The sequence below is a fragment of the Callorhinchus milii genome, unplaced genomic scaffold, assembly GCF_018977255.1.
Source record: "Callorhinchus milii isolate IMCB2004 unplaced genomic scaffold, IMCB_Cmil_1.0 Scaffold11, whole genome shotgun sequence".
Taxonomy (NCBI): Eukaryota; Metazoa; Chordata; class Chondrichthyes; order Chimaeriformes; family Callorhinchidae; genus Callorhinchus; species Callorhinchus milii.
The window spans coordinates 1601021-1611591 of record NW_024704752.1 but is presented as its reverse complement, the minus strand read 5'-3'; positions in this window follow the sequence as shown (position 1 = coordinate 1611591).

Here is a 10571-nt window from a genome sequence, read left to right as displayed (position 1 = left end):
TCATTGAGGCTCTTACTGTGTCCACGCTGGTGCCTGGTGCACAAAAAATATCTATCCGGTAGCGTATTAGTTTGAGCACTCGCCTCGCAAGCGAGAGGCCCCGCGTTTGGTTCTTCGACAGGGCCAAACCTTCGGCAGGTTTCTTTCTCCACACGCCTCCGTTTACCGAGCGGTAAGTAGGAACCCGCATGTTAGTTGATTAGCGGATGGCTTTCCGGGGTAATAGTCCCTCAAAAATAGAAAGAGAGAGAGAGCGAGGGCTGAGAGAGAGAGAGAGGGAGAGAGGGAGTGTGTAGACAGAGGAGGATGGATACAGAGGTCTGTAATGACAGCTCAGTAACCTGCCCCCACCCTGGCATGTGGCTGAACAGGCTATTGGTGACAGTGATCACACACAGAGCTGTGCTAACAACAGCAATCCTGAGGCTTCAGTTTGCGACAGAGAGCGATAGGAACACACACACAGGCAGCACCTCAACGACACACACCAGGTTGTGTACTTTTGATGGTCTTTAGTGGCCACCTCCCCTCTTCCCCCACCCCACCCAGCTCAGCGTCAGGCTCCACCACTGTTAAGCGCTCCGAGACACTGCCCCACGTGAAGGGCGTTGTGTAAATGCAAGTTTTGCTGTTGCCCGAAGCGAGAAAAAGAGATACGACATTTTACATTGCCGGGCGTCTGAATTGTGATATTTCTTAATGATTCCGAGTCGTGAGAAAGGTCTGGTTTATTATAAAAGTAATAACAATAATCCTTGCATTTGACACAGCGCCTTATCACCTCACTGAGATATCTCAAAGCGTTTCACAGAATATACTGTAATTGTAGTGACTGTGTGGTTTGGTCGGAAACATGGCTTTAAATATAAATTTAAAATATAAATTGACAGCATTTTATAAACACCATAATCCTTGCATTTGATATAGCAATTTATCACATCAGTATTGTTCCCTTCCCCCTCCCCAACGCCCCCCATCCCGCTCCCCCCCCAGCCCCTCCTTCCACCCACCATCTGCCTCCTCACACATCAATTAATGTTACAGTTCTGATGAATCTATCGATGGGAGATGTCAGGGCTCAGAGCTCTCGCTCCGCACCCCACCCCCGGGCTGGGCTGGGCTGGGCTGTACCGGCTGTGCTGCCCCGGGGGGAAAAGTGACAGACAGAGCAGCTGCTCGCAACCCAGAGCGGCCGCTAATGTCACCGCGGGGAGGGGGAGGGGAAGGGGAGGGGGAAGGGGAGGGAGAAGGGGAGGGGGGTGGAAGGGGAGGGGAGGGAAGGGAGAAGGGGAGGGGGAGGGGAAGGGGAAGGGGAGGGGGAGGGGGAAGGGGAGGGGGTTGGAACCCAAAGCAAAATGTGTCTCCCTGGAAATGAAATATTAGTGTGCAGATCAGTGTGTGTCTTTGTGTGTGTGTCTGTCAGTATCAGTGTGTGTGTGTGCGTGTCAATGTGTGTGTGTCAATGTGTGTGTGTGTGTCAATGTGTGTGTGCGTGTCAATGTGTGTGTCAATGTGTGTGTGTCAATGTGAGTGTCAATGTGTGTGTGTGTGAATGTATGCGTGTGTCAGTGTGTGTGTGTGTGTCAGTGTGCGTGTGTATGTGTCAATGTCCCCGTATATGTGGGGGGTGTGGGGGGGGGTTCCATGGAGCTCCTCTGGTATCTCAAACCGTAGCTGAATGTCAGGCAAGTGGAGCGCCACCTCCCCCCCCCCCCCCCCCCCCACCCCACAATTAATCTGTAGAAACCCTCCAGAGACAGGGTTCCCTGGTGTGCCCAGAGCAGGGCAGTTACAGCTCAGATGGTGCAGTCTCTACTCTGAGGGGAAATGTAGTGTTAATTACTATTTACATTCCCTAAAGCCCAGCCCCGCAGCCCAGAGCAGAGCCGAGCCGAGCGCGGCACCAGGGCCCGACACCGCCAGACTGCAGCTCCGCGCGTGTTCGTGTGGGAGGTGCACTGTGATCACGTCCGTACCACAGGAGACATCACAGCCCAACCCCAGCGCCGCATCTGCGAGGACTGTCAGTCAGAATACAGGGCGGGGGAGAGGGAGGGAAAGAAATCACCCATTCTCTTTTTCAAACAGCTCTTTAACGTAACATTTTACAACACTAATAATCTTTGCATTTGATACGACATAACATAACATGTAGGAGCAGGAGTAGTCCATTCAGCCCTCCGAGCCGGCCCCGCCATTCAATCATGGCTGATCTGCTAATCTACCTCCAGCTAATAGCGCCTTATCACGTTGTCATTGCATCTAAAAGCGATTCATGCAATACGCTGTAAAGAGTAGTGACTGTGTATTTTGCGGACGGAACACGGCGGCCAATTGCGCACAGCAGTGCATCACAAGCAGTCGTGGATTGAGTGACCAAATTATCATTTTTTTGGGGGGGGGAGGAAGTGGTGGGAGTGGGGGGTGGGAGGGGATTACTACCCCCAGAACGCGATCCGCCAGTTGACTACCAACGATGTTCATACTCACTGCTGGGTGCACAGAGGTGTGTGGAGTAAGGACATTTACTCAACGTTTTGCCCTGCCCGGGAATTGAACCCAGGTCTTCTCGCGTGCGAGGCGAGTGCTCTAACCACTGAGCTACAAAATCTGCCTGTCAGTTTGACGTCGATCTGAAAGGACGTTGCCATAGATAACACAGCGTTCTTTCCCCCCCAGCACTGGGCTGGAGCGTCAGCCTGGACTGTGAGCTGATGTATGTGTTTGTGGGGGTGGGGGGGGTGGGGGGCTCGAACCTGATGAATCCTCGGTACAGATTCCAGCGGGAGGGGTGGGGGAATGAACGACTCGAAGGTACACATCTGGGACACTAACATCTGGGATGAGCCTGGCTGTTGGCAGGAGCGATGTGTGAGTGGGCTGAGCCTGGACAGAGGTGGGTGGGTGGGCCACAGTTCGGATTTTTTGAAGAGGCAGCACATTCTTCGGGACGGGTCAAAAGGCCACGATTGATGCTGAGCAAACAGCCCCTCACACACCAGATGTTCCCAGCGAGAGATTGCAAGATCCAAGCGTGAGGCAAGAGACTCGGGAAAGGGGTGGGGGGGGGGGAGCAGGAAAAATCACCTGGTACTAGGAATCATCCGGCAGTGAGGATTCTGAATAATAATAATAATCCTTGCATTTGATATAATGCCTTATCACGTTGTTGAGACGTCTCAAAGCGCTTCACAGAGTATACTATACTGTAAAGTGCAGTGACTGTGTATTTTGGGGGTGAAACGCGGCAGCCAGCTTGAACACACCAACAACAACAACAAGATTCCATTAAGAGAGCACCTTTCACGTCGGGAGGACGTCCCGAGGCGCTATACAGTTGGGTCAGGACCCGAGCATTGGGAGGAATGGTCAGGGTGAGGGGAGGGAAGGGAGGGAGCGAGGAGGGGGGAAATGGTCAGGGTGAGGGGAGGGAAGTGTCCCACTAACAGCCAGGGAGTGAGTGACCCATTTTATTTTGGAGGATTGGTGGCCAGGACACCTGGAGAGAGAAACCCCCTTCTTTTTGTTTCGAACAGCGCCGCAGGATCTTTAATCTCCTCCTGGACAGGCAGATGGGACCTCGGTTTAACGTCTCATTCGAAGTCCTGGAGGAGGAGTCCTGTAGCTCAGTGGTTAGAGCACTCTCTTTGCAAGTGAGAGACCTGAGTTCAATTCCAGGCAGAGGGTGAAACCTTGGGCAAGTTTCCTTACTCCACACAGAGCCTAATAATAATCCCTCCAAAACCAAAAACAATAATAAATTGGTCATTTTCAATCTACGACTGTTTGTGGGACATTGCTGTGCGCAATTGGCTGCCGCGTTCGCCCACAAATATACAGTCAATTCACTTTACAGTATATTCTGTGAAGCCCTTTGGGACGTCCTCCCGACATGAAAAGCGCTATATCAAATGCAAGGATTATTATTATTAAGGATGGGGCCCCCGACAATGTGTGCTTCCCCCAGCCCCGCATTGGAGGCTCCGTTTATACTACAGTATGTGATTCCAAGTTGCGACGTGGGGGCTTGAACCCACAACCTTCTGTCTCAGAGGTGAGAGCGCTACCACTGAGCCAGGCTGACACACACAACCGTTTCCCACTGGTCACTCAATCCGCAACTGTTTGTGGGAGACTGCTGTGCGCAATTGGCTACCGGGTTTCGCCCACAAAATATACAGTCACTACACTTTACAGCATATTCCGTGAAGCGCTTTGACACGTCTCCACGACGTGATGAAGTGTTGCTATACAATACAAAATTACATTTGTAAAGCGTCTTTCACATCCGGAGGGCGTTCCAAGGCTCTGAACAGTCAGGGATTAGGATGAATTGCTATATCAAATGCAAGGATTATTATTATTATTATTAGAGTATTCTCTAATCCTGGCCGGTGACTTGCTGAGCCGGTCGGCAGACGTGGCTTTCGCTCGGCTCCGCAGAGCAGTCGCGAGCTCACCGCAGCTCGAGTGCAGGGCCAAATTCCCAATGTGTTGGCCATTAGCTGTGTGTAAGGGGCTGGCATCTATCCCAGTGACTGCATGGAACAGGCTGGGAAATCTCTGTACACATACATAAAGCACAGGAGCACAGGAACCCCCCCCCACCCACCCCCACCGCAACATAAACACTCTTAGTACGGTTACCCCCTCCCATCAGTAAGGTTAGACACAGAGAAACACTCCTCTTTCTATTCATTATTCCTCTACACACACACTCAACATACATCCAACACACACACACAACACCCCCCCACACACACACCCCCACACACACACACACACACAAGCCCAACACACACTCACACTCGTGCAAAACTGGGATCTTTTTCTAACCCAAATAATGGCCGCAATGGTTTGATAAAACCGCTGTACCTCCAAGCATCTCAAAGTGTGTTGCACAACAAGTGACTTTGTGACGTAGTGACTAGTGACATCTGTTCCCCTCCCCTAAACAATGACCAGTGTCTTGCTTAGTGACTGGCCTCTGACAGACACCCCCCACCCGCGCTCTCTCTTACCTTCTGTGGTCAGAGCTCCAGCGAGTGAGACCCTGCCCTGCATTACATACACCTTACTTTACTTTACACTTTACTTAAACTTCCTTATATAACAACAATAATAATCCTTGCAATTGATGTAGCGCCTTATCACGTCGTTGACACATCTCAAAGCGCTTCACAGAATATACCGTAAAGTGAATTGACTGTATGTTTTGTGGGCGAAACGCGGCAGCCAATTGCGCACAGCAGCGTCCCCGCAAACAGTCGGGGATTGAATGACCAAATAATTATTATTATTTTTGAAGGGATTATTAGCCCCGGAAAAGCGATCCGCCAATCGACTAACAACCGCGTTCCTACTTACTACTGGGTAAACAAGGCGTGTGGAGTAAGGAAACCTGCCTTACTTACCCGGGTCCTCTCGCTTGCGAGGCAAATGCACTAACCACTGAGCTACACTCCCTGGTCTCAGCCCGCGAGACAGGCTTTTATTTTAACATCAGGCTCTGGTGGAATTGCTCGTACTGTGAAAGCTCCTGAACCCGGTCTCAGTTTCGAAGCCATTTTTCCTGTGGATTTTATACAATAAAAGGAAACGGCTCCATATTAAGACGGGATTGAGGAATTTCCCACGCTTTCCTTGCGCGCCGTCTTTTAATGTGATGAGATCACGGCCCCACGGGCTGGGACGGGGTAGATTTCGGGGGTTGGTGGGGAAAGGGCTCCTGTTCACTTAGTGGGGGAAGATTACTGTGCGACATTCGAACGGTTACATCCTGTTTAATCTCCTTCCCGGTGTTTTGACAATGTTTCCCTGCTGTGCACAATTGGCTGCCACATTTCACCCACAAAATAGACAGTCACTGCACTTTACAGTATATCCCGTGAAGCGCTTTGCGGCGTCTTAATGACGTGATAAGGCGCTATATCAAATACAAGGATGATGATGATGATGCTGTGGTTCTTGTACATTCTTCTGCTGTTCCACAAGAAATGTTTCCGATAAAACTCTGCGTTTCCCTGCCCTCTGCAGCAATCGTTCGGTTTCAGCCTCACAGCTGTTTCACTGCAGACTCCAGAGGTGAATGTTATTTCCATTGATCCTCAAATCATCAATAATAATCATCATGATAATCCTTGCATCTGACACAGCTCCTTATCCTGACTTTGTGGTAGTGCTCTCTCGCCTCTGAGTCAGAACGTTGTGGGCTCAAGTCCTAGGTCTAGACTTGGAATCGCACAGTCTAAGCTGACGCTCCATAGCAGCGCTGGAGGATGTGTTGCATTGTCTGAGATGCCGTCATTCAGAGACGTTAAACTGAGGCCACATCTGCCTGTTCAGGGGGACGTTAAAGATGCCACGGCGCTATTCGACAAAAGAAGGCAGTTTCTCTCTCCCGGTGTCCTGGCCAACAATCCCCCAAATAAAATTAGTCTCTCGCTCCACGACTGTTTGTGGGACAGGCCTGTGCATAATTGGCTGCTGCATTTTGCCTACAAAAAATAGACAGTCACTACACTTTACAATATATTCTGTGAAGTGCTTGGAGAGGTCTCGACGACGTGATTAGGTGTTATAACATCTACAAGGTGCTATAATTCAAGATCCTCATCCTCACCTACAAGGCCATTCCCGGCCTCGCTCCCTCCTACCTCTACGACCTACTATCCCCCTACCTACCTGCCCGTACCCTCATTCCTCTGGCTCCGGTCTGCTCCACATCCCCCGCCACAACCGCCCTATCATCGGTGGCCTTCAGCCTCTCAGCCCCGAGGCTCTGGAACTCCATCCCCAGTGCCTTCGCCGCTTCCTCCCTTTTCTCCTTCAAGGCCGGTCTCAAGACCTTTCTCTTTGACCTTCAGCCTTCAGCTCCCCTCTCGACTCTCTATCCCCTCCTCACTCCCTCCCTTCCCTCCCCTCACCCTGACCATTTCCCCCCTGCTCGGGTCCTGACCCAACTGTCCAGCGCCTTGGGATGTCCTTCCGACGTGAAAGGCGCTCTATAAATGGAATCTTGTTGTTGTTGTTGTTGTTGTTGTAATGTGCTGACTTCATGGCTGTTAATGGGACTTTACTGTGACACAAACTGACAGCCACACAGCAATGTCGCACAAACAGCTGCGAAGTGAATGAGTGATTTTATCCGGGAGATTGTTAATCAGGACACCGGAAGGAACTCCCTTTGCTTTTCAAACAGCGCTGCGAGATCTTTAGCGTTCACCTGGACAGTCAAACATGGGACCTCGGTTTAACATTTCATCTGAAGGATGTCACCTCTGACAATGCAACTCCTCCCAGTGCTATGCTGGAGCATCAACAGGGTCTGTATGGTTTAATATAATAATAATAATAATCCTTGTATTCAACATAGCAATGCAACACATCATTGAGACGTCTCAGAGTACTTTACAGAAAATACTGTAAAGTGAACTGACTGTATATTTTGTGGATGAAACGTGTGCAGGGTCCCAATGACAGGGGAGGGAATCCAGAACCCACAACATTCTGACTCAGAGGTGAGAGGGCTACCGACTGATCCAGGCTGACACAGGGAGCACCAACCCGGGAGTAGATATTAACACCATTGCCCAAAAGTGTGGCCGAAGAGCGAGGTTTATAGTAGAATCTCGTAGAGTAGTGGTTAGCCTCTCAAGCGAGATAACCTGGGTTCTATTCTCAGACAGGGCGAAACCTTAGACAAGTTTCCTTACTCGACACGTCTCTGTTTACCTCGCAGTGAGTAGGAACCCTGTTGGTAGTCATTTGGTGGATCACTTTCTAGGGGTAACAATCCCTTCAAAAAAATTAAAATAATAATAATTTGGTCACTCAATCCATGACTGTTAGTGGGACGCTGCTGTGCGCAATTGGCTGCCACGTTTCGCCCACAAAATATACAGTCAATTCACTTTACAGTAAATTCTGTGAAGCGCTTTGAGACGTCTCAATAATGTGATAAGGCGCTGTATCAAATGCAAGGATTATTATTATTATTATTTATTATTCTTACTATAGGAGCAATACCCAACGCAGGGCTTATCATTGCTGATTCTGAACTCAACGAAAGAAAATGGAAAGAGTGTTACGTGTTAGCGAGTGATTCCTCTTTATCACACGTTCATTCGTTCCTTACACTGAGAGTCCTTATCATAGAGCATTTGCCAAACCAGTTTGAACATGTTACAAGATCATAATGAGGTGACAAAGCCATGCAGATCACATCAAGTCAGATGTCTTGGTTGCTACTCTCCGCCCTCAGTCTTGTTCAGTTCGGCCCACTTAATGACATCAACTTTTGCATTTAACATAATGTCTCTCACACCAAACCTTCTCAAAGTGATTACCAGGGAATCCATCAGATAAGATCAGTCACTCACTTCACGGCTATTTTGCAGGACGTCGCTGTGCGCAATTTAATAATACTATCACTACTAATAATCCTTGCACTTGATGTAGCGTCTTATCACGTCATTGAGACGTCTCATCTCAAAAAGTTTCACAGAATATATAGAAGTGCAATGACTGTGTATTTTGTGGGCCAATCGCGGCAGCCAGTTACACACAACAGTGTCCCACAAACAATGCAACGCCCCCCAACGCTGTATTGGAGCATCAACTTAGAATATGTGATTCCAAGTCTCCGCCGTGGGGTTTGAACCCACAATCTTCTGACTCAGACGCGAGAGCACCAGGCTGCGTTTGCCAACAAATACAAAGTCACTACGCTTCACAATAAAATCCTGTGAAGTGCTTTAAAACATCTCGACTCGACATGAAACACAAGAATTATTATTCTATTTATTATTGGTATTATTACAATTGTGCACAATTGGCTGCTGTGCCTTTCGCCCACAAAATACACAGTCGCTCCTCTTTACAGTATATTCTGTGAAGCGCTTTTGAGACATCTTAATGCTGGGATAAAGCACTATATAAAAATTCAAGGATTATTCTTAATAATTATTATTACCAGCCGCAACAATAGAGGAGGCCAGTGCGAGCAAAGTTTTTATAATGAGCCTTCAGCCCATTTGATCACAAACCCTTTCCTTTAATTTTCCCATCATCACAGCACTGAGCTGGGGAGTGGGAGAGGACCTGATGGTTATGAATCCAGCTCATTACAAAGCACATTAACAATGTGCACACAAGTTCAATTAGGTTAAACTCTCCAGCAGGAAATATAATTAAGCGTCAGCCTGGCTCAGTCGCTCACGCTCTCGCCTCAGGGTCAGAAGGTTGTGGAGTCCCACAGCATAGTGGTTAGCACTCTCGCCTCGTGAACGAAAGGACTGGGTTTGATTCTCGGGCGTGGCAAAACCTTAGGCAAGTTTCCTTACTCCACACACCTGTGTTTACCCAGCAGTAAGTAGGAACCCAGTTGTCAGTCATTTGGCGGATCAATGTTTTGGGGAGTAATAATTCATCAAAATAACAATAATAATAATTTTTGCCCACAAAATACACAGTCAATATATTCTGTGAAGCGCTTTGAGACGATGTGGTAATACACTATATCAAATGCAAGGATTATTAATAATATTATTATTGTGGGTTCGAGCCCATCATTGACCTCCATTCTTATCTCTCTCCTTGCACACCAGTTTCACCTCCTTGCTTCTCTATTAACGCACATCATCAACCTCTCCTTGTCCACTGGCACCGTTCCACCCCCCAAAAAACAGCCATCGTCACTCCCATCCTAAAAAAAACCTTCCCTATAACCCTGATCCCAACCCCCAGCTCAAGTGCACATCCTGACTGTTCAGCAACCTCCCGACGTGAAAGGTGCTGTGTAAATGTAATTATCATCAAGGAATTACAGTGCGGAGTCGTGGGGAGGAACAAAGAAAATATACAAAGCCTTGACTCAGCAGGGTGAGGGGATGGCTTATAATAATAATAATCCTTGCATTTGATATTGCATCTTATCACGTCATTGAGACAAACGTCTGAAGTGCTTCACAGGATTTACTGTAAGGTGAATTGACTGTATATTTTTGGGGAAAAATGGGGCAGCCACTTACGCACTGCAGCGTCCCATAAACAGTCGTGGATTGAGTGACTTTTTTTGGCGTGAAGGGTTCATTACAGAAAACAATCTTCCAATTGACTAACAACCTAGTTCCTACTTACTGCGAGATAAACAGAGGGGTGTGGAGTAAGGAAACTTGCCTACGGTTTCACCCTGCCTTGGAATCGAACCCGGGTCCTCTCGCTTGGGAGGCGAGTGCTCTAACCACTACACTATGGCTTTGAGCACAACAGAAAATGTACCGAACACAGCCAGTGTGTGTGACAATGAACCCTCGCTCATGGCAGTTCAGGGCAAAGCGGGAATTACTGAAATAACTGGCCTTGTTGGTTAAAGAGGCACCATGCAATGTTATCCCAGGTAATCAGTCAGATTAATAATGGGGGATGGAACGTTTCCAACCTTTAGCCCAAAGGTTCAGTGTCCAATACTCCCCCGGGTCAGTTACAGTACGGGTTAGAGACACAGTAAAGCTCCCTCTACACTGTGCGTCCACACTCCCAGGTCAGGGTTAGTGACATAGTAAAGCTCC